The sequence below is a fragment of the Lithobates pipiens genome, unplaced genomic scaffold (assembly GCF_037356315.1).
Source record: "Lithobates pipiens isolate NorthernLeopardFrog02 unplaced genomic scaffold, aLitPip1_a1.2 Scaffold_8, whole genome shotgun sequence".
Classification (NCBI taxonomy): domain Eukaryota; kingdom Metazoa; phylum Chordata; class Amphibia; order Anura; family Ranidae; genus Lithobates; species Lithobates pipiens.
Window position 1 is genome coordinate 572,862,660 of NW_027507903.1, and position 22,368 is coordinate 572,885,027.

At 49.8% G+C, this 22,368-nt stretch overlaps 47 non-coding genes across 47 annotated transcripts; all 47 read left to right on the forward strand.

The window, feature by feature from the left end:
* The first annotated feature begins 255 nt into the window (after positions 1–255).
* Positions 256–328, forward strand: TRNAR-ACG (transfer RNA arginine (anticodon ACG)). The gene has a single exon. It is a non-coding gene; the product is annotated as a tRNA-Arg (tRNA).
* Positions 329–336: 8 nt separating this feature from the next.
* TRNAH-GUG (transfer RNA histidin (anticodon GUG)) lies at positions 337–408 on the forward strand. The gene has a single exon. It is a non-coding gene; the product is annotated as a tRNA-His (tRNA).
* A 709-nt stretch (positions 409–1,117) lies between these two features.
* TRNAR-ACG (transfer RNA arginine (anticodon ACG)) lies at positions 1,118–1,190 on the forward strand. Its single transcript has one exon. It is a non-coding gene; the product is annotated as a tRNA-Arg (tRNA).
* Positions 1,191–1,198: 8 nt separating this feature from the next.
* Positions 1,199–1,270, forward strand: TRNAH-GUG (transfer RNA histidin (anticodon GUG)). Its single transcript has one exon. It is a non-coding gene; the product is annotated as a tRNA-His (tRNA).
* Positions 1,271–1,969: 699 nt separating this feature from the next.
* TRNAR-ACG (transfer RNA arginine (anticodon ACG)) lies at positions 1,970–2,042 on the forward strand. The gene has a single exon. It is a non-coding gene; the product is annotated as a tRNA-Arg (tRNA).
* An 8-nt stretch (positions 2,043–2,050) lies between these two features.
* Positions 2,051–2,122, forward strand: TRNAH-GUG (transfer RNA histidin (anticodon GUG)). Its single transcript has one exon. It is a non-coding gene; the product is annotated as a tRNA-His (tRNA).
* Positions 2,123–2,829: 707 nt separating this feature from the next.
* On the forward strand, positions 2,830–2,902 carry TRNAR-ACG (transfer RNA arginine (anticodon ACG)). The gene has a single exon. It is a non-coding gene; the product is annotated as a tRNA-Arg (tRNA).
* An 8-nt stretch (positions 2,903–2,910) lies between these two features.
* TRNAH-GUG (transfer RNA histidin (anticodon GUG)) lies at positions 2,911–2,982 on the forward strand. Its single transcript has one exon. It is a non-coding gene; the product is annotated as a tRNA-His (tRNA).
* A 709-nt stretch (positions 2,983–3,691) lies between these two features.
* Positions 3,692–3,764, forward strand: TRNAR-ACG (transfer RNA arginine (anticodon ACG)). The gene has a single exon. It is a non-coding gene; the product is annotated as a tRNA-Arg (tRNA).
* An 8-nt stretch (positions 3,765–3,772) lies between these two features.
* TRNAH-GUG (transfer RNA histidin (anticodon GUG)) lies at positions 3,773–3,844 on the forward strand. Its single transcript has one exon. It is a non-coding gene; the product is annotated as a tRNA-His (tRNA).
* A 707-nt stretch (positions 3,845–4,551) lies between these two features.
* TRNAR-ACG (transfer RNA arginine (anticodon ACG)) lies at positions 4,552–4,624 on the forward strand. The gene has a single exon. It is a non-coding gene; the product is annotated as a tRNA-Arg (tRNA).
* An 8-nt stretch (positions 4,625–4,632) lies between these two features.
* Positions 4,633–4,704, forward strand: TRNAH-GUG (transfer RNA histidin (anticodon GUG)). Its single transcript has one exon. It is a non-coding gene; the product is annotated as a tRNA-His (tRNA).
* Positions 4,705–5,411: 707 nt separating this feature from the next.
* Positions 5,412–5,484, forward strand: TRNAR-ACG (transfer RNA arginine (anticodon ACG)). Its single transcript has one exon. It is a non-coding gene; the product is annotated as a tRNA-Arg (tRNA).
* Positions 5,485–5,492: 8 nt separating this feature from the next.
* Positions 5,493–5,564, forward strand: TRNAH-GUG (transfer RNA histidin (anticodon GUG)). Its single transcript has one exon. It is a non-coding gene; the product is annotated as a tRNA-His (tRNA).
* A 703-nt stretch (positions 5,565–6,267) lies between these two features.
* Positions 6,268–6,340, forward strand: TRNAR-ACG (transfer RNA arginine (anticodon ACG)). Its single transcript has one exon. It is a non-coding gene; the product is annotated as a tRNA-Arg (tRNA).
* Positions 6,341–6,348: 8 nt separating this feature from the next.
* Positions 6,349–6,420, forward strand: TRNAH-GUG (transfer RNA histidin (anticodon GUG)). The gene has a single exon. It is a non-coding gene; the product is annotated as a tRNA-His (tRNA).
* A 705-nt stretch (positions 6,421–7,125) lies between these two features.
* On the forward strand, positions 7,126–7,198 carry TRNAR-ACG (transfer RNA arginine (anticodon ACG)). Its single transcript has one exon. It is a non-coding gene; the product is annotated as a tRNA-Arg (tRNA).
* An 8-nt stretch (positions 7,199–7,206) lies between these two features.
* Positions 7,207–7,278, forward strand: TRNAH-GUG (transfer RNA histidin (anticodon GUG)). The gene has a single exon. It is a non-coding gene; the product is annotated as a tRNA-His (tRNA).
* Positions 7,279–7,989: 711 nt separating this feature from the next.
* TRNAR-ACG (transfer RNA arginine (anticodon ACG)) lies at positions 7,990–8,062 on the forward strand. The gene has a single exon. It is a non-coding gene; the product is annotated as a tRNA-Arg (tRNA).
* An 8-nt stretch (positions 8,063–8,070) lies between these two features.
* Positions 8,071–8,142, forward strand: TRNAH-GUG (transfer RNA histidin (anticodon GUG)). Its single transcript has one exon. It is a non-coding gene; the product is annotated as a tRNA-His (tRNA).
* Positions 8,143–8,847: 705 nt separating this feature from the next.
* TRNAR-ACG (transfer RNA arginine (anticodon ACG)) lies at positions 8,848–8,920 on the forward strand. Its single transcript has one exon. It is a non-coding gene; the product is annotated as a tRNA-Arg (tRNA).
* An 8-nt stretch (positions 8,921–8,928) lies between these two features.
* TRNAH-GUG (transfer RNA histidin (anticodon GUG)) lies at positions 8,929–9,000 on the forward strand. The gene has a single exon. It is a non-coding gene; the product is annotated as a tRNA-His (tRNA).
* Positions 9,001–9,707: 707 nt separating this feature from the next.
* On the forward strand, positions 9,708–9,780 carry TRNAR-ACG (transfer RNA arginine (anticodon ACG)). The gene has a single exon. It is a non-coding gene; the product is annotated as a tRNA-Arg (tRNA).
* A 787-nt stretch (positions 9,781–10,567) lies between these two features.
* Positions 10,568–10,640, forward strand: TRNAR-ACG (transfer RNA arginine (anticodon ACG)). Its single transcript has one exon. It is a non-coding gene; the product is annotated as a tRNA-Arg (tRNA).
* Positions 10,641–11,433: 793 nt separating this feature from the next.
* On the forward strand, positions 11,434–11,506 carry TRNAR-ACG (transfer RNA arginine (anticodon ACG)). Its single transcript has one exon. It is a non-coding gene; the product is annotated as a tRNA-Arg (tRNA).
* Positions 11,507–12,293: 787 nt separating this feature from the next.
* TRNAR-ACG (transfer RNA arginine (anticodon ACG)) lies at positions 12,294–12,366 on the forward strand. The gene has a single exon. It is a non-coding gene; the product is annotated as a tRNA-Arg (tRNA).
* Positions 12,367–12,374: 8 nt separating this feature from the next.
* Positions 12,375–12,446, forward strand: TRNAH-GUG (transfer RNA histidin (anticodon GUG)). Its single transcript has one exon. It is a non-coding gene; the product is annotated as a tRNA-His (tRNA).
* A 709-nt stretch (positions 12,447–13,155) lies between these two features.
* On the forward strand, positions 13,156–13,228 carry TRNAR-ACG (transfer RNA arginine (anticodon ACG)). Its single transcript has one exon. It is a non-coding gene; the product is annotated as a tRNA-Arg (tRNA).
* Positions 13,229–13,236: 8 nt separating this feature from the next.
* Positions 13,237–13,308, forward strand: TRNAH-GUG (transfer RNA histidin (anticodon GUG)). Its single transcript has one exon. It is a non-coding gene; the product is annotated as a tRNA-His (tRNA).
* A 705-nt stretch (positions 13,309–14,013) lies between these two features.
* Positions 14,014–14,086, forward strand: TRNAR-ACG (transfer RNA arginine (anticodon ACG)). The gene has a single exon. It is a non-coding gene; the product is annotated as a tRNA-Arg (tRNA).
* An 8-nt stretch (positions 14,087–14,094) lies between these two features.
* On the forward strand, positions 14,095–14,166 carry TRNAH-GUG (transfer RNA histidin (anticodon GUG)). The gene has a single exon. It is a non-coding gene; the product is annotated as a tRNA-His (tRNA).
* Positions 14,167–14,966: 800 nt separating this feature from the next.
* TRNAH-GUG (transfer RNA histidin (anticodon GUG)) lies at positions 14,967–15,038 on the forward strand. Its single transcript has one exon. It is a non-coding gene; the product is annotated as a tRNA-His (tRNA).
* A 705-nt stretch (positions 15,039–15,743) lies between these two features.
* Positions 15,744–15,816, forward strand: TRNAR-ACG (transfer RNA arginine (anticodon ACG)). Its single transcript has one exon. It is a non-coding gene; the product is annotated as a tRNA-Arg (tRNA).
* Positions 15,817–15,824: 8 nt separating this feature from the next.
* On the forward strand, positions 15,825–15,896 carry TRNAH-GUG (transfer RNA histidin (anticodon GUG)). The gene has a single exon. It is a non-coding gene; the product is annotated as a tRNA-His (tRNA).
* Positions 15,897–16,597: 701 nt separating this feature from the next.
* Positions 16,598–16,670, forward strand: TRNAR-ACG (transfer RNA arginine (anticodon ACG)). The gene has a single exon. It is a non-coding gene; the product is annotated as a tRNA-Arg (tRNA).
* A 787-nt stretch (positions 16,671–17,457) lies between these two features.
* On the forward strand, positions 17,458–17,530 carry TRNAR-ACG (transfer RNA arginine (anticodon ACG)). Its single transcript has one exon. It is a non-coding gene; the product is annotated as a tRNA-Arg (tRNA).
* An 8-nt stretch (positions 17,531–17,538) lies between these two features.
* Positions 17,539–17,610, forward strand: TRNAH-GUG (transfer RNA histidin (anticodon GUG)). The gene has a single exon. It is a non-coding gene; the product is annotated as a tRNA-His (tRNA).
* A 707-nt stretch (positions 17,611–18,317) lies between these two features.
* On the forward strand, positions 18,318–18,390 carry TRNAR-ACG (transfer RNA arginine (anticodon ACG)). Its single transcript has one exon. It is a non-coding gene; the product is annotated as a tRNA-Arg (tRNA).
* An 8-nt stretch (positions 18,391–18,398) lies between these two features.
* TRNAH-GUG (transfer RNA histidin (anticodon GUG)) lies at positions 18,399–18,470 on the forward strand. Its single transcript has one exon. It is a non-coding gene; the product is annotated as a tRNA-His (tRNA).
* Positions 18,471–19,177: 707 nt separating this feature from the next.
* TRNAR-ACG (transfer RNA arginine (anticodon ACG)) lies at positions 19,178–19,250 on the forward strand. The gene has a single exon. It is a non-coding gene; the product is annotated as a tRNA-Arg (tRNA).
* An 8-nt stretch (positions 19,251–19,258) lies between these two features.
* TRNAH-GUG (transfer RNA histidin (anticodon GUG)) lies at positions 19,259–19,330 on the forward strand. The gene has a single exon. It is a non-coding gene; the product is annotated as a tRNA-His (tRNA).
* Positions 19,331–20,035: 705 nt separating this feature from the next.
* TRNAR-ACG (transfer RNA arginine (anticodon ACG)) lies at positions 20,036–20,108 on the forward strand. Its single transcript has one exon. It is a non-coding gene; the product is annotated as a tRNA-Arg (tRNA).
* An 8-nt stretch (positions 20,109–20,116) lies between these two features.
* On the forward strand, positions 20,117–20,188 carry TRNAH-GUG (transfer RNA histidin (anticodon GUG)). Its single transcript has one exon. It is a non-coding gene; the product is annotated as a tRNA-His (tRNA).
* A 707-nt stretch (positions 20,189–20,895) lies between these two features.
* TRNAR-ACG (transfer RNA arginine (anticodon ACG)) lies at positions 20,896–20,968 on the forward strand. Its single transcript has one exon. It is a non-coding gene; the product is annotated as a tRNA-Arg (tRNA).
* An 8-nt stretch (positions 20,969–20,976) lies between these two features.
* Positions 20,977–21,048, forward strand: TRNAH-GUG (transfer RNA histidin (anticodon GUG)). The gene has a single exon. It is a non-coding gene; the product is annotated as a tRNA-His (tRNA).
* A 697-nt stretch (positions 21,049–21,745) lies between these two features.
* TRNAR-ACG (transfer RNA arginine (anticodon ACG)) lies at positions 21,746–21,818 on the forward strand. Its single transcript has one exon. It is a non-coding gene; the product is annotated as a tRNA-Arg (tRNA).
* Positions 21,819–21,826: 8 nt separating this feature from the next.
* TRNAH-GUG (transfer RNA histidin (anticodon GUG)) lies at positions 21,827–21,898 on the forward strand. Its single transcript has one exon. It is a non-coding gene; the product is annotated as a tRNA-His (tRNA).
* The last annotated feature ends 470 nt before the right edge of the window (positions 21,899–22,368 follow it).

Below are 22,368 nucleotides of genomic sequence, written 5' to 3' on the forward strand. Positions count from 1 at the left end.
GGTTTCCTTCAACACCACCTGTGGGCCACATAGAATGAGATTGTAACATTATTAGCCTTTGCCATTTTCACAACTATCGAGCAGCCATAAGCAGTGATGTGACAGCAACTGAGAAGGCCTGAGCACTTTCCTTTCCATTAGAAATTCAGCAGAAAGTTAGCCGTTTATCTCTGGAATGGCTGAGATGGTGTCGATTGGCTTCTGCAGCTAGAATGCCCTTTGTGAAGGCTTAGCAAAGAGTCAGGGCCAGGTGCAGGGCCAGTGGCGCAATGGATAACGCGTCTGACTACGGATCAGAAGATTGTAGGTTCGACTCCTACCTGGCTCGTTGACAATGCCGTGATCGTATAGTGGTTAGTACTCTGCGTTGTGGCCGCAGCAACCCCGGTTCGAATCCGGGTCACGGCATCTTTATGCGCTGGATGAAGTGTAATGTCCACAGTCACGCCCATGCCAGTTCGGACCCCTGAAGGTACACAAGGAGCAGGAAGTCTCTCTCTCTCTCTCTCTCTCTCTAAGACCGCTTCTTGCAACCAGCACCAACTCTGTGATATAGGATACCTTGATACTATCCTAGCGTCGGTCGATTACAATGTGGCAGGCCGTAGTCAGATCACTAAAGGATTGGTCAACAGGCCAAGGTGTATCCTGCCATGTCATGCTACACCCGCTGTAACACAAACTTGGGGCCATGCGAACTCTACAACAGTGGCCTTTGAAGGTAACAGCAGAGAGTGAAAAGACTTTCTTTGAAGGCCAGTGGGATGTACATTTTGGACAGCGAGGACCACTGCTTTTCGAGAGGCACGAAAGTAGGCAGCCATCTATGTGGAAGTGAAACAACCGTCCTATAAGGCGGTGGGGTTTCCTTCAACACCACCTGTGGGCCACATAGAATGAGATTGTAACATTATTAGCCTTTGCCATTTTCACAACTATCGAGCAGCCATAAGCAGTGATGTGACAGCAACTGAGAAGGCCTGAGCACTTTCCTTTCCATTAGAAATTCAGCAGAAAGTTAGCCGTTTATCTCTGGAATGGCTGAGATGGTGTCGATTGGCTTCTGCAGCTAGAATGCCCTTTGTGAAGGCTTAGCAAAGAGTCAGGGCCAGGTGCAGGGCCAGTGGCGCAATGGATAACGCGTCTGACTACGGATCAGAAGATTGTAGGTTCGACTCCTACCTGGCTCGTTGACAATGCCGTGATCGTATAGTGGTTAGTACTCTGCGTTGTGGCCGCAGCAACCCCGGTTCGAATCCGGGTCACGGCATCTTTATGCGCTGGATGAAGTGTAATGTCCACAGTCACGCCCATGCCAGTTCGGACCCCTGAAGGTACACAAGGAGCAGGAAGTCTCTCTCTCTCTCTAAGACCGCTTCTTGCAACCAGCACCAACTCTGTGATATAGGATACCTTGATACTATCCTAGCGTCGGTCGATTACAATGTGGCAGGCCGTAGTCAGATCACTAAAGGATTGGTCAACAGGCCAAGGTGTATCCTGCCATGTCATGCTACACCCGCTGTAACACAAACTTGGGGCCATGCGAACTCTACAACAGTGGCCTTTGAAGGTAACAGCAGAGAGTGAAAAGACTTTCTTTGAAGGCCAGTGGGATGTACATTTTGGACAGCGAGGACCACTGCTTTTCGAGAGGCACGAAAGTAGGCAGCCATCTATGTGGAAGTGAAACAACCGTCCTATAAGGCGGTGGGGTTTCCTTCAACACCACCTGTGGGCCACATAGAATGAGATTGTAACATTATTAGCCTTTGCCATTTTCACAACTATCGAGCAGCCATAAGCAGTGATGTGACAGCAACTGAGAAGGCCTGAGCACTTTCCTTTCCATTAGAAATTCAGCAGAAAGTTAGCCGTTTATCTCTGGAATGGCTGAGATGGTGTCGATTGGCTTCTGCAGCTAGAATGCCCTTTGTGAAGGCTTAGCAAAGAGTCAGGGCCAGGTGCAGGGCCAGTGGCGCAATGGATAACGCGTCTGACTACGGATCAGAAGATTGTAGGTTCGACTCCTACCTGGCTCGTTGACAATGCCGTGATCGTATAGTGGTTAGTACTCTGCGTTGTGGCCGCAGCAACCCCGGTTCGAATCCGGGTCACGGCATCTTTATGCGCTGGATGAAGTGTAATGTCCACAGTCACGCCCATGCCAGTTCGGACCCCTGAAGGTACACAAGGAGCAGGAAGTCTCTCTCTCTCTCTCTCTCTCTAAGACCGCTTCTTGCAACCAGCACCAACTCTGTGATATAGGATACCTTGATACTATCCTAGCGTCGGTCGATTACAATGTGGCAGGCCGTAGTCAGATCACTAAAGGATTGGTCAACAGGCCAAGGTGTATCCTGCCATGTCATGCTACACCCGCTGTAACACAAACTTGGGGCCATGCGAACTCTACAACAGTGGCCTTTGAAGGTAACAGCAGAGAGTGAAAAGACTTTCTTTGAAGGCCAGTGGGATGTACATTTTGGACAGCGAGGACCACTGCTTTTCGAGAGGCACGAAAGTAGGCAGCCATCTATGTGGAAGTGAAACAACCGTCCTATAAGGTGGTGGGGTTTCCTTCAACACCACCTGTGGGCCACATAGAATGAGATTGTAACATTATTAGCCTTTGCCATTTTCACAACTATCGAGCAGCCATAAGCAGTGATGTGACAGCAACTGAGAAGGCCTGAGCACTTTCCTTTCCATTAGAAATTCAGCAGAAAGTTAGCCGTTTATCTCTGGAATGGCTGAGATGGTGTCGATTGGCTTCTGCAGCTAGAATGCCCTTTGTGAAGGCTTAGCAAAGAGTCAGGGCCAGGTGCAGGGCCAGTGGCGCAATGGATAACGCGTCTGACTACGGATCAGAAGATTGTAGGTTCGACTCCTACCTGGCTCGTTGACAATGCCGTGATCGTATAGTGGTTAGTACTCTGCGTTGTGGCCGCAGCAACCCCGGTTCGAATCCGGGTCACGGCATCTTTATGCGCTGGATGAAGTGTAATGTCCACAGTCACGCCCATGCCAGTTCGGACCCCTGAAGGTACACAAGGAGCAGGAAGTCTCTCTCTCTCTCTCTCTCTCTCTAAGACCGCTTCTTGCAACCAGCACCAACTCTGTGATATAGGATACCTTGATACTATCCTAGCGTCGGTCGATTACAATGTGGCAGGCCGTAGTCAGATCACTAAAGGATTGGTCAACAGGCCAAGGTGTATCCTGCCATGTCACGCTACACCCGCTGTAACACAAACTTGGGGCCATGCGAACTCTACAACAGTGGCCTTTGAAGGTAACAGCAGAGAGTGAAAAGACTTTCTTTGAAGGCCAGTGGGATGTACATTTTGGACAGCGAGGACCACTGCTTTTCGAGAGGCACGAAAGTAGGCAGCCATCTATGTGGAAGTGAAACAACCGTCCTATAAGGTGGTGGGGTTTCCTTCAACACCACCTGTGGGCCACATAGAATGAGATTGTAACATTATTAGCCTTTGCCATTTTCACAACTATCGAGCAGCCATAAGCAGTGATGTGACAGCAACTGAGAAGGCCTGAGCACTTTCCTTTCCATTAGAAATTCAGCAGAAAGTTAGCCGTTTATCTCTGGAATGGCTGAGATGGTGTCGATTGGCTTCTGCAGCTAGAATGCCCTTTGTGAAGGCTTAGCAAAGAGTCAGGGCCAGGTGCAGGGCCAGTGGCGCAATGGATAACGCGTCTGACTACGGATCAGAAGATTGTAGGTTCGACTCCTACCTGGCTCGTTGACAATGCCGTGATCGTATAGTGGTTAGTACTCTGCGTTGTGGCCGCAGCAACCCCGGTTCGAATCCGGGTCACGGCATCTTTATGCGCTGGATGAAGTGTAATGTCCACAGTCACGCCCATGCCAGTTCGGACCCCTGAAGGTACACAAGGAGCAGGAAGTCTCTCTCTCTCTCTCTCTCTCTAAGACCGCTTCTTGCAACCAGCACCAACTCTGTGATATAGGATACCTTGATACTATCCTAGCGTCGGTCGATTACAATGTGGCAGGCCGTAGTCAGATCACTAAAGGATTGGTCAACAGGCCAAGGTGTATCCTGCCATGTCATGCTACACCCGCTGTAACACAAACTTAGGGCCATGCGAACTCTACAACAGTGGCCTTTGAAGGTAACAGCAGAGAGTGAAAAGACTTTCTTTGAAGGCCAGTGGGATGTACATTTTGGACAGCGAGGACCACTGCTTTTCGAGAGGCACGAAAGTAGGCAGCCATCTATGTGGAAGTGAAACAACCGTCCTATAAGGCGGTGGGGTTTCCTTCAACACCACCTGTGGGCCACATAGAATGAGATTGTAACATTATTAGCCTTTGCCATTTTCACAACTATCGAGCAGCCATAAGCAGTGATGTGACAGCAACTGAGAAGGCCTGAGCACTTTCCTTTCCATTAGAAATTCAGCAGAAAGTTAGCCGTTTATCTCTGGAATGGCTGAGATGGTGTCGATTGGCTTCTGCAGCTAGAATGCCCTTTGTGAAGGCTTAGCAAAGAGTCAGGGCCAGGTGCAGGGCCAGTGGCGCAATGGATAACGCGTCTGACTACGGATCAGAAGATTGTAGGTTCGACTCCTACCTGGCTCGTTGACAATGCCGTGATCGTATAGTGGTTAGTACTCTGCGTTGTGGCCGCAGCAACCCCGGTTCGAATCCGGGTCACGGCATCTTTATGCGCTGGATGAAGTGTAATGTCCACAGTCACGCCCATGCCAGTTCGGACCCCTGAAGGTACACAAGGAGCAGGAAGTCTCTCTCTCTCTCTCTCTCTCTAAGACCGCTTCTTGCAACCAGCACCAACTCTGTGATATAGGATACCTTGATACTATCCTAGCGTCGGTCGATTACAATGTGGCAGGCCGTAGTCAGATCACTAAAGGATTGGTCAACAGGCCAAGGTGTATCCTGCCATGTCATGCTACACCCGCTGTAACACAAACTTGGGGCCATGCGAACTCTACAACAGTGGCCTTTGAAGGTAACAGCAGAGAGTGAAAAGACTTTCTTTGAAGGCCAGTGGGATGTACATTTTGGACAGCGAGGACCACTGCTTTTCGAGAGGCACGAAAGTAGGCAGCCATCTATGTGGAAGTGAAACAACCGTCCTATAAGGTGGTGGGGTTTCCTTCAACACCACCTGTGGGCCACATAGAATGAGATTGTAACATTATTAGCCTTTGCCATTTTCACAACTATCGAGCAGCCATAAGCAGTGATGTGACAGCAACTGAGAAGGCCTGAGCACTTTCCTTTCCATTAGAAATTCAGCAGAAAGTTAGCCGTTTATCTCTGGAATGGCTGAGATGGTGTCGATTGGCTTCTGCAGCTAGAATGCCCTTTGTGAAGGCTTAGCAAAGAGTCAGGGCCAGGTGCAGGGCCAGTGGCGCAATGGATAACGCGTCTGACTACGGATCAGAAGATTGTAGGTTCGACTCCTACCTGGCTCGTTGACAATGCCGTGATCGTATAGTGGTTAGTACTCTGCGTTGTGGCCGCAGCAACCCCGGTTCGAATCCGGGTCACGGCATCTTTATGCGCTGGATGAAGTGTAATGTCCACAGTCACGCCCATGCCAGTTCGGACCCCTGAAGGTACACAAGGAGCAGGAAGTCTCTCTCTCTCTCTCTCTAAGACCGCTTCTTGCAACCAGCACCAACTCTGTGATATAGGATACCTTGATACTATCCTAGCGTCGGTCGATTACAATGTGGCAGGCCGTAGTCAGATCACTAAAGGATTGGTCAACAGGCCAAGGTGTATCCTGCCATGTCATGCTACACCCGCTGTAACACAAACTTGGGGCCATGCGAACTCTACAACAGTGGCCTTTGAAGGTAACAGCAGAGAGTGAAAAGACTTTCTTTGAAGGCCAGTGGGATGTACATTTTGGACAGCGAGGACCACTGCTTTTCGAGAGGCACGAAAGTAGGCAGCCATCTATGTGGAAGTGAAACAACCGTCCTATAAGGTGGTGGGGTTTCCTTCAACACCACCTGTGGGCCACATAGAATGAGATTGTAACATTATTAGCCTTTGCCATTTTCACAACTATCGAGCAGCCATAAGCAGTGATGTGACAGCAACTGAGAAGGCCTGAGCACTTTCCTTTCCATTAGAAATTCAGCAGAAAGTTAGCCGTTTATCTCTGGAATGGCTGAGATGGTGTCGATTGGCTTCTGCAGCTAGAATGCCCTTTGTGAAGGCTTAGCAAAGAGTCAGGGCCAGGTGCAGGGCCAGTGGCGCAATGGATAACGCGTCTGACTACGGATCAGAAGATTGTAGGTTCGACTCCTACCTGGCTCGTTGACAATGCCGTGATCGTATAGTGGTTAGTACTCTGCGTTGTGGCCGCAGCAACCCCGGTTCGAATCCGGGTCACGGCATCTTTATGCGCTGGATGAAGTGTAATGTCCACAGTCACGCCCATGCCAGTTCGGACCCCTGAAGGTACACAAGGAGCAGGAAGTCTCTCTCTCTCTCTCTCTCTAAGACCGCTTCTTGCAACCAGCACCAACTCTGTGATATAGGATACCTTGATACTATCCTAGCGTCGGTCGATTACAATGTGGCAGGCCGTAGTCAGATCACTAAAGGATTGGTCAACAGGCCAAGGTGTATCCTGCCATGTCATGCTACACCCGCTGTAACACAAACTTGGGGCCATGCGAACTCTACAACAGTGGCCTTTGAAGGTAACAGCAGAGAGTGAAAAGACTTTCTTTGAAGGCCAGTGGGATGTACATTTTGGACAGCGAGGACCACTGCTTTTCGAGAGGCACGAAAGTAGGCAGCCATCTATGTGGAAGTGAAACAACCGTCCTATAAGGCGGTGGGGTTTCCTTCAACACCACCTGTGGGCCACATAGAATGAGATTGTAACATTATTAGCCTTTGCCATTTTCACAACTATCGAGCAGCCATAAGCAGTGATGTGACAGCAACTGAGAAGGCCTGAGCACTTTCCTTTCCATTAGAAATTCAGCAGAAAGTTAGCCGTTTATCTCTGGAATGGCTGAGATGGTGTCGATTGGCTTCTGCAGCTAGAATGCCCTTTGTGAAGGCTTAGCAAAGAGTCAGGGCCAGGTGCAGGGCCAGTGGCGCAATGGATAACGCGTCTGACTACGGATCAGAAGATTGTAGGTTCGACTCCTACCTGGCTCGTTGACAATGCCGTGATCGTATAGTGGTTAGTACTCTGCGTTGTGGCCGCAGCAACCCCGGTTCGAATCCGGGTCACGGCATCTTTATGCGCTGGATGAAGTGTAATGTCCACAGTCACGCCCATGCCAGTTCGGACCCCTGAAGGTACACAAGGAGCAGGAAGTCTCTCTCTCTCTCTCTCTCTCTCTCTAAGACCGCTTCTTGCAACCAGCACCAACTCTGTGATATAGGATACCTTGATACTATCCTAGCGTCGGTCGATTACAATGTGGCAGGCCGTAGTCAGATCACTAAAGGATTGGTCAACAGGCCAAGGTGTATCCTGCCATGTCATGCTACACCCGCTGTAACACAAACTTGGGGCCATGCGAACTCTACAACAGTGGCCTTTGAAGGTAACAGCAGAGAGTGAAAAGACTTTCTTTGAAGGCCAGTGGGATGTACATTTTGGACAGCGAGGACCACTGCTTTTCGAGAGGCACGAAAGTAGGCAGCCATCTATGTGGAAGTGAAACAACCGTCCTATAAGGTGGTGGGGTTTCCTTCAACACCACCTGTGGGCCACATAGAATGAGATTGTAACATTATTAGCCTTTGCCATTTTCACAACTATCGAGCAGCCATAAGCAGTGATGTGACAGCAACTGAGAAGGCCTGAGCACTTTCCTTTCCATTAGAAATTCAGCAGAAAGTTAGCCGTTTATCTCTGGAATGGCTGAGATGGTGTCGATTGGCTTCTGCAGCTAGAATGCCCTTTGTGAAGGCTTAGCAAAGAGTCAGGGCCAGGTGCAGGGCCAGTGGCGCAATGGATAACGCGTCTGACTACGGATCAGAAGATTGTAGGTTCGACTCCTACCTGGCTCGTTGACAATGCCGTGATCGTATAGTGGTTAGTACTCTGCGTTGTGGCCGCAGCAACCCCGGTTCGAATCCGGGTCACGGCATCTTTATGCGCTGGATGAAGTGTAATGTCCACAGTCACGCCCATGCCAGTTCGGACCCCTGAAGGTACACAAGGAGCAGGAAGTCTCTCTCTCTCTCTCTCTCTAAGACCGCTTCTTGCAACCAGCACCAACTCTGTGATATAGGATACCTTGATACTATCCTAGCGTCGGTCGATTACAATGTGGCAGGCCGTAGTCAGATCACTAAAGGATTGGTCAACAGGCCAAGGTGTATCCTGCCATGTCATGCTACACCCGCTGTAACACAAACTTGGGGCCATGCGAACTCTACAACAGTGGCCTTTGAAGGTAACAGCAGAGAGTGAAAAGACTTTCTTTGAAGGCCAGTGGGATGTACATTTTGGACAGCGAGGACCACTGCTTTTCGAGAGGCACGAAAGTAGGCAGCCATCTATGTGGAAGTGAAACAACCGTCCTATAAGGTGGTGGGGTTTCCTTCAACACCACCTGTGGGCCACATAGAATGAGATTGTAACATTATTAGCCTTTGCCATTTTCACAACTATCGAGCAGCCATAAGCAGTGATGTGACAGCAACTGAGAAGGCCTGAGCACTTTCCTTTCCATTAGAAATTCAGCAGAAAGTTAGCCGTTTATCTCTGGAATGGCTGAGATGGTGTCGATTGGCTTCTGCAGCTAGAATGCCCTTTGTGAAGGCTTAGCAAAGAGTCAGGGCCAGGTGCAGGGCCAGTGGCGCAATGGATAACGCGTCTGACTACGGATCAGAAGATTGTAGGTTCGACTCCTACCTGGCTCGTTGACAATGCCGTGATCGTATAGTGGTTAGTACTCTGCGTTGTGGCCGCAGCAACCCCGGTTCGAATCCGGGTCACGGCATCTTTATGCGCTGGATGAAGTGTAATGTCCACAGTCACGCCCATGCCAGTTCGGACCCCTGAAGGTACACAAGGAGCAGGAAGTCTCTCTCTCTCTCTCTCTCTCTAAGACCGCTTCTTGCAACCAGCACCAACTCTGTGATATAGGATACCTTGATACTATCCTAGCGTCGGTCGATTACAATGTGGCAGGCCGTAGTCAGATCACTAAAGGATTGGTCAACAGGCCAAGGTGTATCCTGCCATGTCATGCTACACCCGCTGTAACACAAACTTGGGGCCATGCGAACTCTACAACAGTGGCCTTTGAAGGTAACAGCAGAGAGTGAAAAGACTTTCTTTGAAGGCCAGTGGGATGTACATTTTGGACAGCGAGGACCACTGCTTTTCGAGAGGCACGAAAGTAGGCAGCCATCTATGTGGAAGTGAAACAACCGTCCTATAAGGTGGTGGGGTTTCCTTCAACACCACCTGTGGGCCACATAGAATGAGATTGTAACATTATTAGCCTTTGCCATTTTCACAACTATCGAGCAGCCATAAGCAGTGATGTGACAGCAACTGAGAAGGCCTGAGCACTTTCCTTTCCATTAGAAATTCAGCAGAAAGTTAGCCGTTTATCTCTGGAATGGCTGAGATGGTGTCGATTGGCTTCTGCAGCTAGAATGCCCTTTGTGAAGGCTTAGCAAAGAGTCAGGGCCAGGTGCAGGGCCAGTGGCGCAATGGATAACGCGTCTGACTACGGATCAGAAGATTGTAGGTTCGACTCCTACCTGGCTCGTTGACAATGCCGTGATCGTATAGTGGTTAGTACTCTGCGTTGTGGCTGCAGCAACCCCGGTTCGAATCCGGGTCACGGCATCTTTATGCGCTGGATGAAGTGTAATGTCCACAGTCACGCCCATGCCAGTTCGGACCCCTGAAGGTACACAAGGAGCAGGAAGTCTCTCTCTCTCTCTCTCTCTCTAAGACCGCTTCTTGCAACCAGCACCAACTCTGTGATATAGGATACCTTGATACTATCCTAGCGTCGGTCGATTACAATGTGGCAGGCCGTAGTCAGATCACTAAAGGATTGGTCAACAGGCCAAGGTGTATCCTGCCATGTCATGCTACACCCGCTGTAACACAAACTTGGGGCCATGCGAACTCTACAACAGTGGCCTTTGAAGGTAACAGCAGAGAGTGAAAAGACTTTCTTTGAAGGCCAGTGGGATGTACATTTTGGACAGCGAGGACCACTGCTTTTCGAGAGGCACGAAAGTAGGCAGCCATCTATGTGGAAGTGAAACAACCGTCCTATAAGGTGGTGGGGTTTCCTTCAACACCACCTGTGGGCCACATAGAATGAGATTGTAACATTATTAGCCTTTGCCATTTTCACAACTATCGAGCAGCCATAAGCAGTGATGTGACAGCAACTGAGAAGGCCTGAGCACTTTCCTTTCCATTAGAAATTCAGCAGAAAGTTAGCCGTTTATCTCTGGAATGGCTGAGATGGTGTCGATTGGCTTCTGCAGCTAGAATGCCCTTTGTGAAGGCTTAGCAAAGAATCAGGGCCAGGTGCAGGGCCAGTGGCGCAATGGATAACGCGTCTGACTACGGATCAGAAGATTGTAGGTTCGACTCCTACCTGGCTCGTTGACAATGCTGTGATCGTATAGTGGTTAGTACTCTGCGTTGTGGCCGCAGCAACCCCGGTTCGAATCCGGGTCACGGCATCTTTATGCGCTGGATGAAGTGTAATGTCCACAGTCACGCCCATGCCAGTTCGGACCCCTGAAGGTACACAAGGAGCAGGAAGTCTCTCTCTCTCTCTCTCTCTCTCTCTCTAAGACCGCTTCTTGCAACCAGCACCAACTCTGTGATATAGGATACCTTGATACTATCCTAGCGTCGGTCGATTACAATGTGGCAGGCCGTAGTCAGATCACTAAAGGATTGGTCAACAGGCCAAGGTGTATCCTGCCATGTCATGCTACACCCGCTGTAACACAAACTTGGGGCCATGCGAACTCTACAACAGTGGCCTTTGAAGGTAACAGCAGAGAGTGAAAAGACTTTCTTTGAAGGCCAGTGGGATGTACATTTTGGACAGCGAGGACCACTGCTTTTCGAGAGGCACGAAAGTAGGCAGCCATCTATGTGGAAGTGAAACAACCGTCCTATAAGGCGGTGGGGTTTCCTTCAACACCACCTGTGGGCCACATAGAATGAGATTGTAACATTATTAGCCTTTGCCATTTTCACAACTATCGAGCAGCCATAAGCAGTGATGTGACAGCAACTGAGAAGGCCTGAGCACTTTCCTTTCCATTAGAAATTCAGCAGAAAGTTAGCCGTTTATCTCTGGAATGGCTGAGATGGTGTCGATTGGCTTCTGCAGCTAGAATGCCCTTTGTGAAGGCTTAGCAAAGAGTCAGGGCCAGGTGCAGGGCCAGTGGCGCAATGGATAACGCGTCTGACTACGGATCAGAAGATTGTAGGTTCGACTCCTACCTGGCTCGTTGACAATGCCGTGATCGTATAGTGGTTAGTACTCTGCGTTGTGGCCGCAGCAAACCCGGTTCGAATCCGGGTCACGGCATCTTTATGCGCTGGATGAAGTGTAATGTCCACAGTCACGCCCATGCCAGTTCGGACCCCTGAAGGTACACAAGGAGCAGGAAGTCTCTCTCTCTCTCTCTCTCTCTAAGACCGCTTCTTGCAACCAGCACCAACTCTGTGATATAGGATACCTTGATACTATCCTAGCGTCGGTCGATTACAATGTGGCAGGCCGTAGTCAGATCACTAAAGGATTGGTCAACAGGCCAAGGTGTATCCTGCCATGTCATGCTACACCCGCTGTAACACAAACTTGGGGCCATGCGAACTCTACAACAGTGGCCTTTGAAGGTAACAGCAGAGAGTGAAAAGACTTTCTTTGAAGGCCAGTGGGATGTACATTTTGGACAGCGAGGACCACTGCTTTTCGAGAGGCACGAAAGTAGGCAGCCATCTATGTGGAAGTGAAACAACCGTCCTATAAGGTGGTGGGGTTTCCTTCAACACCACCTGTGGGCCACATAGAATGAGATTGTAACATTATTAGCCTTTGCCATTTTCACAACTATCGAGCAGCCATAAGCAGTGATGTGACAGCAACTGAGAAGGCCTGAGCACTTTCCTTTCCATTAGAAATTCAGCAGAAAGTTAGCCGTTTATCTCTGGAATGGCTGAGATGGTGTCGATTGGCTTCTGCAGCTAGAATGCCCTTTGTGAAGGCTTAGCAAAGAGTCAGGGCCAGGTGCAGGGCCAGTGGCGCAATGGATAACGCGTCTGACTACGGATCAGAAGATTGTAGGTTCGACTCCTACCTGGCTCGTTGACAATGCCGTGATCGTATAGTGGTTAGTACTCTGCGTTGTGGCCGCAGCAACCCCGGTTCGAATCCGGGTCACGGCATCTTTATGCGCTGGATGAAGTGTAATGTCCACAGTCACGCCCATGCCAGTTCGGACCCCTGAAGGTACACAAGGAGCAGGAAGTCTCTCTCTCTCTCTCTCTCTCTCTAAGACCGCTTCTTGCAACCAGCACCAACTCTGTGATATAGGATACCTTGATACTATCCTAGCGTCGGTCGATTACAATGTGGCAGGCCGTAGTCAGATCACTAAAGGATTGGTCAACAGGCCAAGGTGTATCCTGCCATGTCATGCTACACCCGCTGTAACACAAACTTGGGGCCATGCGAACTCTACAACAGTGGCCTTTGAAGGTAACAGCAGAGAGTGAAAAGACTTTCTTTGAAGGCCAGTGGGATGTACATTTTGGACAGCGAGGACCACTGCTTTTCGAGAGGCACGAAAGTAGGCAGCCATCTATGTGGAAGTGAAACAACCGTCCTATAAGGCGGTGGGGTTTCCTTCAACACCACCTGTGGGCCACATAGAATGAGATTGTAACATTATTAGCCTTTGCCATTTTCACAACTATCGAGCAGCCATAAGCAGTGATGTGACAGCAACTGAGAAGGCCTGAGCACTTTCCTTTCCATTAGAAATTCAGCAGAAAGTTAGCCGTTTATCTCTGGAATGGCTGAGATGGTGTCGATTGGCTTCTGCAGCTAGAATGCCCTTTGTGAAGGCTTAGCAAAGAGTCAGGGCCAGGTGCAGGGCCAGTGGCGCAATGGATAACGCGTCTGACTACGGATCAGAAGATTGTAGGTTCGACTCCTACCTGGCTCGTTGACAATGCCGTGATCGTATAGTGGTTAGTACTCTGCGTTGTGGCCGCAGCAACCCCGGTTCGAATCCGGGTCACGGCATCTTTATGCGCTGGATGAAGTGTAATGTCCACAGTCACGCCCATGCCAGTTCGGACCCCTGAAGGTACACAAGGAGCAGGAAGTCTCTCTCTCTCTCTCTCTCTAAGACCGCTTCTTGCAACCAGCACCAACTCTGTGATATAGGATACCTTGATACTATCCTAGCGTCGGTCGATTACAATGTGGCAGGCCGTAGTCAGATCACTAAAGGATTGGTCAACAGGCCAAGGTGTATCCTGCCATGTCATGCTACACCCGCTGTAACACAAACTTGGGGCCATGCGAACTCTACAACAGTGGCCTTTGAAGGTAACAGCAGAGAGTGAAAAGACTTTCTTTGAAGGCCAGTGGGATGTACATTTTGGACAGCGAGGACCACTGCTTTTCGAGAGGCACGAAAGTAGGCAGCCATCTATGTGGAAGTGAAACAACCGTCCTATAAGGTGGTGGGGTTTCCTTCAACACCACCTGTGGGCCACATAGAATGAGATTGTAACATTATTAGCCTTTGCCATTTTCACAACTATCGAGCAGCCATAAGCAGTGATGTGACAGCAACTGAGAAGGCCTGAGCACTTTCCTTTCCATTAGAAATTCAGCAGAAAGTTAGCCGTTTATCTCTGGAATGGCTGAGATGGTGTCGATTGGCTTCTGCAGCTAGAATGCCCTTTGTGAAGGCTTAGCAAAGAGTCAGGGCCAGGTGCAGGGCCAGTGGCGCAATGGATAACGCGTCTGACTACGGATCAGAAGATTGTAGGTTCGACTCCTACCTGGCTCGTTGACAATGCCGTGATCGTATAGTGGTTAGTACTCTGCGTTGTGGCCGCAGCAACCCCGGTTCGAATCCGGGTCACGGCATCTTTATGCGCTGGATGAAGTGTAATGTCCACAGTCACGCCCATGCCAGTTCGGACCCCTGAAGGTACACAAGGAGCAGGAAGTCTCTGTCTCTCTCTCTCTCTCTCTCTCTCTCTCTAAGACCGCTTCTTGCAACCAGCACCAACTCTGTGATATAGGATACCTTGATACTATCCTAGCGTCGGTCGATTACAATGTGGCAGGCCGTAGTCAGATCACTAAAGGATTGGTCAACAGGCCAAGGTGTATCCTGCCATGTCATGCTACACCCGCTGTAACACAAACTTGGGGCCATGCGAACTCTACAACAGTGGCCTTTGAAGGTAACAGCAGAGAGTGAAAAGACTTTCTTTGAAGGCCAGTGGGATGTACATTTTGGACAGCGAGGACCACTGCTTTTCGAGAGGCACGAAAGTAGGCAGCCATCTATGTGGAAGTGAAACAACCGTCCTATAAGGTGGTGGGGTTTCCTTCAACACCACCTGTGGGCCACATAGAATGAGATTGTAACATTATTAGCCTTTGCCATTTTCACAACTATCGAGCAGCCATAAGCAGTGATGTGACAGCAACTGAGAAGGCCTGAGCACTTTCCTTTCCATTAGAAATTCAGCAGAAAGTTAGCCGTTTATCTCTGGAATGGCTGAGATGGTGTCGATTGGCTTCTGCAGCTAGAATGCCCTTTGTGAAGGCTTAGCAAAGAGTCAGGGCCAGGTGCAGGGCCAGTGGCGCAATGGATAACGCGTCTGACTACGGATCAGAAGATTGTAGGTTCGACTCCCACCTGGCTCGTTGACAATGCCGTGATCGTATAGTGGTTAGTACTCTGCGTTGTGGCCGCAGCAACCCCGGTTCGAATCCGGGTCACGGCATCTTTATGCGCTGGATGAAGTGTAATGTCCACAGTCACGCCCATGCCAGTTCGGACCCCTGAAGGTACACAAGGAGCAGGAAGTCTCTCTCTCTCTCTCTCTCTAAGACCGCTTCTTGCAACCAGCACCAACTCTGTGATATAGGATACCTTGATACTATCCTAGCGTCGGTCGATTACAATGTGGCAGGCCGTAGTCAGATCACTAAAGGATTGGTCAACAGGCCAAGGTGTATCCTGCCATGTCATGCTACACCCGCTGTAACACAAACTTGGGGCCATGCGAACTCTACAACAGTGGCCTTTGAAGGTAACAGCAGAGAGTGAAAAGACTTTCTTTGAAGGCCAGTGGGATGTACATTTTGGACAGCGAGGACCACTGCTTTTCGAGAGGCACGAAAGTAGGCAGCCATCTATGTGGAAGTGAAACAACCGTCCTATAAGGCGGTGGGGTTTCCTTCAACACCACCTGTGGGCCACATAGAATGAGATTGTAACATTATTAGCCTTTGCCATTTTCACAACTATCGAGCAGCCATAAGCAGTGATGTGACAGCAACTGAGAAGGCCTGAGCACTTTCCTTTCCATTAGAAATTCAGCAGAAAGTTAGCCGTTTATCTCTGGAATGGCTGAGATGGTGTCGATTGGCTTCTGCAGCTAGAATGCCCTTTGTGAAGGCTTAGCAAAGAGTCAGGGCCAGGTGCAGGGCCAGTGGCGCAATGGATAACGCGTCTGACTACGGATCAGAAGATTGTAGGTTCGACTCCTACCTGGCTCGTTGACAATGCCGTGATCGTATAGTGGTTAGTACTCTGCGTTGTGGCCGCAGCAACCCCGGTTCGAATCCGGGTCACGGCATCTTTATGCGCTGGATGAAGTGTAATATCCACAGTCACGCCCATGCCAGTTCGGACCCCTGAAGGTACACAAGGAGCAGGAAGTCTCTCTCTCTCTCTCTAAGACCGCTTCTTGCAACCAGCACCAACTCTGTGATATAGGATACCTTGATACTATCCTAGCGTCGGTCGATTACAATGTGGCAGGCCGTAGTCAGATCACTAAAGGATTGGTCAACAGGCCAAGGTGTATCCTGCCATGTCATGCTACACCCGCTGTAACACAAACTTGGGGCCATGCGAACTCTACAACAGTGGCCTTTGAAGGTAACAGCAGAGAGTGAAAAGACTTTCTTTGAAGGCCAGTGGGATGTACATTTTGGACAGCGAGGACCACTGCTTTTCGAGAGGCACGAAAGTAGGCAGCCATCTATGTGGAAGTGAAACAACCGTCCTATAAGGTGGTGGGGTTTCCTTCAACACCACCTGTGGGCCACATAGAATGAGATTGTAACATTATTAGCCTTTGCCATTTTCACAACTATCGAGCAGCCATAAGCAGTGATGTGACAGCAACTGAGAAGGCCTGAGCACTTTCCTTTCCATTAGAAATTCAGCAGAAAGTTAGCCGTTTATCTCTGGAATGGCTGAGATGGTGTCGATTGGCTTCTGCAGCTAGAATGCCCTTTGTGAAGGCTTAGCAAAGAGTCAGGGCCAGGTGCAGGGCCAGTGGCGCAATGGATAACGCGTCTGACTACGGATCAGAAGATTGTAGGTTCGACTCCTACCTGGCTCGTTGACAATGCCGTGATCGTATAGTGGTTAGTACTCTGCGTTGTGGCCGCAGCAACCCCGGTTCAAATCCGGGTCACGGCATCTTTATGCGCTGGATGAAGTGTAATGTCCACAGTCACGCCCATGCCAGTTCGGACCCCTGAAGGTACACAAGGAGCAGGAAGTCTCTCTCTCTCTCTCTCTCTCTAAGACCGCTTCTTGCAACCAGCACCAACTCTGTGATATAGGATACCTTGATACTATCCTAGCGTCGGTCGATTACAATGTGGCAGGCCGTAGTCAGATCACTAAAGGATTGGTCAACAGGCCAAGGTGTATCCTGCCATGTCATGCTACACCCGCTGTAACACAAACTTGGGGCCATGCGAACTCTACAACAGTGGCCTTTGAAGGTAACAGCAGAGAGTGAAAAGACTTTCTTTGAAGGCCAGTGGGATGTACATTTTGGACAGCGAGGACCACTGCTTTTCGAGAGGCACGAAAGTAGGCAGCCATCTATGTGGAAGTGAAACAACCGTCCTATAAGGTGGTGGGGTTTCCTTCAACACCACCTGTGGGCCACATAGAATGAGATTGTAACATTATTAGCCTTTGCCATTTTCACAACTATCGAGCAGCCATAAGCAGTGATGTGACAGCAACTGAGAAGGCCTGAGCACTTTCCTTTCCATTAGAAATTCAGCAGAAAGTTAGCCGTTTATCTCTGGAATGGCTGAGATGGTGTCGATTGGCTTCTGCAGCTAGAATGCCCTTTGTGAAGGCTTAGCAAAGAGTCAGGGCCAGGTGCAGGGCCAGTGGCGCAATGGATAACGCGTCTGACTACGGATCAGAAGATTGTAGGTTCGACTCCTACCTGGCTCGTTGACAATGCCGTGATCGTATAGTGGTTAGTACTCTGCGTTGTGGCCGCAGCAACCCCGGTTCGAATCCGGGTCACGGCATCTTTATGCGCTGGATGAAGTGTAATGTCCACAGTCACGCCCATGCCAGTTCGGACCCCTGAAGGTACACAAGGAGCAGGAAGTCTCTCTCTCTCTCTCTCTCTCTAAGACCGCTTCTTGCAACCAGCACCAACTCTGTGATATAGGATACCTTGATACTATCCTAGCGTCGGTCGATTACAATGTGGCAGGCCGTAGTCAGATCACTAAAGGATTGGTCAACAGGCCAAGGTGTATCCTGCCATGTCATGCTACACCCGCTGTAACACAAACTTGGGGCCATGCGAACTCTACAACAGTGGCCTTTGAAGGTAACAGCAGAGAGTGAAAAGACTTTCTTTGAAGGCCAGTGGGATGTACATTTTGGACAGCGAGGACCACTGCTTTTCGAGAGGCACGAAAGTAGGCAGCCATCTATGTGGAAGTGAAACAACCGTCCTATAAGGCGGTGGGGTTTCCTTCAACACCACCTGTGGGCCACATAGAATGAGATTGTAACATTATTAGCCTTTGCCATTTTCACAACTATCGAGCAGCCATAAGCAGTGATGTGACAGCAACTGAGAAGGCCTGAGCACTTTCCTTTCCATTAGAAATTCAGCAGAAAGTTAGCCGTTTATCTCTGGAATGGCTGAGATGGTGTTGATTGGCTTCTGCAGCTAGAATGCCCTTTGTGAAGGCTTAGCAAAGAGTCAGGGCCAGGTGCAGGGCCAGTGGCGCAATGGATAACGCGTCTGACTACGGATCAGAAGATTGTAGGTTCGACTCCTACCTGGCTCGTTGACAATGCCGTGATCGTATAGTGGTTAGTACTCTGCGTTGTGGCCGCAGCAACCCCGGTTCGAATCCGGGTCACGGCATCTTTATGCGCTGGATGAAGTGTAATGTCCACAGTCACGCCCATGCCAGTTCGGACCCCTGAAGGTACACAAGGAGCAGGAAGTCTCTCTCTCTCTCTCTCTCTCTAAGACCGCTTCTTGCAACCAGCACCAACTCTGTGATATAGGATACCTTGATACTATCCTAGCGTCGGTCGATTACAATGTGGCAGGCCGTAGTCAGATCACTAAAGGATTGGTCAACAGGCCAAGGTGTATCCTGCCATGTCATGCTACACCCGCTGTAACACAAACTTGGGGCCATGCGAACTCTACAACAGTGGCCTTTGAAGGTAACAGCAGAGAGTGAAAAGACTTTCTTTGAAGGCCAGTGGGATGTACATTTTGGACAGCGAGGACCACTGCTTTTCGAGAGGCACGAAAGTAGGCAGCCATCTATGTGGAAGTGAAACAACCGTCCTATAAGGCGGTGGGGTTTCCTTCAACACCACCTGTGGGCCACATAGAATGAGATTGTAACATTATTAGCCTTTGCCATTTTCACAACTATCGAGCAGCCATAAGCAGTGATGTGACAGCAACTGAGAAGGCCTGAGCACTTTCCTTTCCATTAGAAATTCAGCAGAAAGTTAGCCGTTTATCTCTGGAATGGCTGAGATGGTGTCGATTGGCTTCTGCAGCTAGAATGCCCTTTGTGAAGGCTTAGCAAAGAGTCAGGGCCAGGTGCAGGGCCAGTGGCGCAATGGATAACGCGTCTGACTACGGATCAGAAGATTGTAGGTTCGACTCCTACCTGGCTCGTTGACAATGCCGTGATCGTATAGTGGTTAGTACTCTGCGTTGTGGCCGCAGCAACCCCGGTTCGAATCCGGGTCACGGCATCTTTATGCGCTGGATGAAGTGTAATGTCCACAGTCACGCCCATGCCAGTTCGGACCCCTGAAGGTACACAAGGAGCAGGAAGTCTCTCTCTCTCTCTCTCTCTAAGACCGCTTCTTGCAACCAGCACCAACTCTGTGATATAGGATACCTTGATACTATCCTAGCGTCGGTCGATTACAATGTGGCAGGCCGTAGTCAGATCACTAAAGGATTGGTCAACAGGCCAAGGTGTATCCTGCCATGTCATGCTACACCCGCTGTAACACAAACTTGGGGCCATGCGAACTCTACAACAGTGGCCTTTGAAGGTAACAGCAGAGAGTGAAAAGACTTTCTTTGAAGGCCAGTGGGATGTACATTTTGGACAGCGAGGACCACTGCTTTTCGAGAGGCACGAAAGTAGGCAGCCATCTATGTGGAAGTGAAACAACCGTCCTATAAGGTGGTGGGGTTTCCTTCAACACCACCTGTGGGCCACATAGAATGAGATTGTAACATTATTAGCCTTTGCCATTTTCACAACTATCGAGCAGCCATAAGCAGTGATGTGACAGCAACTGAGAAGGCCTGAGCACTTTCCTTTCCATTAGAAATTCAGCAGAAAGTTAGCCGTTTATCTCTGGAATGGCTGAGATGGTGTCGATTGGCTTCTGCAGCTAGAATGCCCTTTGTGAAGGCTTAGCAAAGAGTCAGGGCCAGGTGCAGGGCCAGTGGCGCAATGGATAACGCGTCTGACTACGGATCAGAAGATTGTAGGTTCGACTCCTACCTGGCTCGTTGACAATGCCGTGATCGTATAGTGGTTAGTACTCTGCGTTGTGGCCGCAGCAACCCCGGTTCGAATCCGGGTCACGGCATCTTTATGCGCTGGATGAAGTGTAATGTCCACAGTCATGCCCATGCCAGTTCGGACCCCTGAAGGTACACAAGGAGCAGGAAGTCTCTCTCTCTCTCTCTCTCTCTAAGACCGCTTCTTGCAACCAGCACCAACTCTGTGATATAGGATACCTTGATACTATCCTAGCGTCGGTCGATTACAATGTGGCAGGCCGTAGTCAGATCACTAAAGGATTGGTCAACAGGCCAAGGTGTATCCTGCCATGTCATGCTACACCCGCTGTAACACAAACTTGGGGCCATGCGAACTCTACAACAGTGGCCTTTGAAGGTAACAGCAGAGAGTGAAAAGACTTTCTTTGAAGGCCAGTGGGATGTACATTTTGGACAGCGAGGACCACTGCTTTTCGAGAGGCACGAAAGTAGGCAGCCATCTATGTGGAAGTGAAACAACCGTCCTATAAGGTGGTGGGGTTTCCTTCAACACCACCTGTGGGCCACATAGAATGAGATTGTAACATTATTAGCCTTTGCCATTTTCACAACTATCGAGCAGCCATAAGCAGTGATGTGACAGCAACTGAGAAGGCCTGAGCACTTTCCTTTCCATTAGAAATTCAGCAGAAAGTTAGCCGTTTATCTCTGGAATGGCTGAGATGGTGTCGATTGGCTTCTGCAGCTAGAATGCCCTTTGTGAAGGCTTAGCAAAGAGTCAGGGCCAGGTGCAGGGCCAGTGGCGCAATGGATAACGCGTCTGACTACGGATCAGAAGATTGTAGGTTCGACTCCTACCTGGCTCGTTGACAATGCCGTGATCGTATAGTGGTTAGTACTCTGCGTTGTGGCCGCAGCAACCCCGGTTCGAATCCGGGTCACGGCATCTTTATGCGCTGGATGAAGTGTAATGTCCACAGTCACGCCCATGCCAGTTCGGACCCCTGAAGGTACACAAGGAGCAGGAAGTCTCTCTCTCTCTAAGACCGCTTCTTGCAACCAGCACCAACTCTGTGATATAGGATACCTTGATACTATCCTAGCGTCGGTCGATTACAATGTGGCAGGCCGTAGTCAGATCACTAAAGGATTGGTCAACAGGCCAAGGTGTATCCTGCCATGTCATGCTACACCCGCTGTAACACAAACTTGGGGCCATGCGAACTCTACAACAGTGGCCTTTGAAGGTAACAGCAGAGAGTGAAAAGACTTTCTTTGAAGGCCAGTGGGATGTACATTTTGGACAGCGAGGACCACTGCTTTTCGAGAGGCACGAAAGTAGGCAGCCATCTATGTGGAAGTGAAACAACCGTCCTATAAGGTGGTGGGGTTTCCTTCAACACCACCTGTGGGCCACATAGAATGAGATTGTAACATTATTAGCCTTTGCCATTTTCACAACTATCGAGCAGCCATAAGCAGTGATGTGACAGCAACTGAGAAGGCCTGAGCACTTTCCTTTCCATTAGAAATTCAGCAGAAAGTTAGCCGTTTATCTCTGGAATGGCTGAGATGGTGTCGATTGGCTTCTGCAGCTAGAATGCCCTTTGTGAAGGCTTAGCAAAGAGTCAGGGCCAGGTGCAGGGCCAGTGGCGCAATGGATAACGCGTCTGACTACGGATCAGAAGATTGTAGGTTCGACTCCTACCTGGCTCGTTGACAATGCCGTGATCGTATAGTGGTTAGTACTCTGCGTTGTGGCCGCAGCAACCCCGGTTCGAATCCGGGTCACGGCATCTTTATGCGCTGGATGAAGTGTAATGTCCACAGTCACGCCCATGCCAGTTCGGACCCCTGAAGGTACACAAGGAGCAGGAAGTCTCTCTCTCTCTCTCTCTCTCTAAGACCGCTTCTTGCAACCAGCACCAACTCTGTGATATAGGATACCTTGATACTATCCTAGCGTCGGTCGATTACAATGTGGCAGGCCGTAGTCAGATCACTAAAGGATTGGTCAACAGGCCAAGGTGTATCCTGCCATGTCATGCTACACCCGCTGTAACACAAACTTGGGGCCATGCGAACTCTACAACAGTGGCCTTTGAAGGTAACAGCAGAGAGTGAAAAGACTTTCTTTGAAGGCCAGTGGGATGTACATTTTGGACAGCGAGGACCACTGCTTTTCGAGAGGCACGAAAGTAGGCAGCCATCTATGTGGAAGTGAAACAACCGTCCTATAAGGCGGTGGGGTTTCCTTCAACACCAC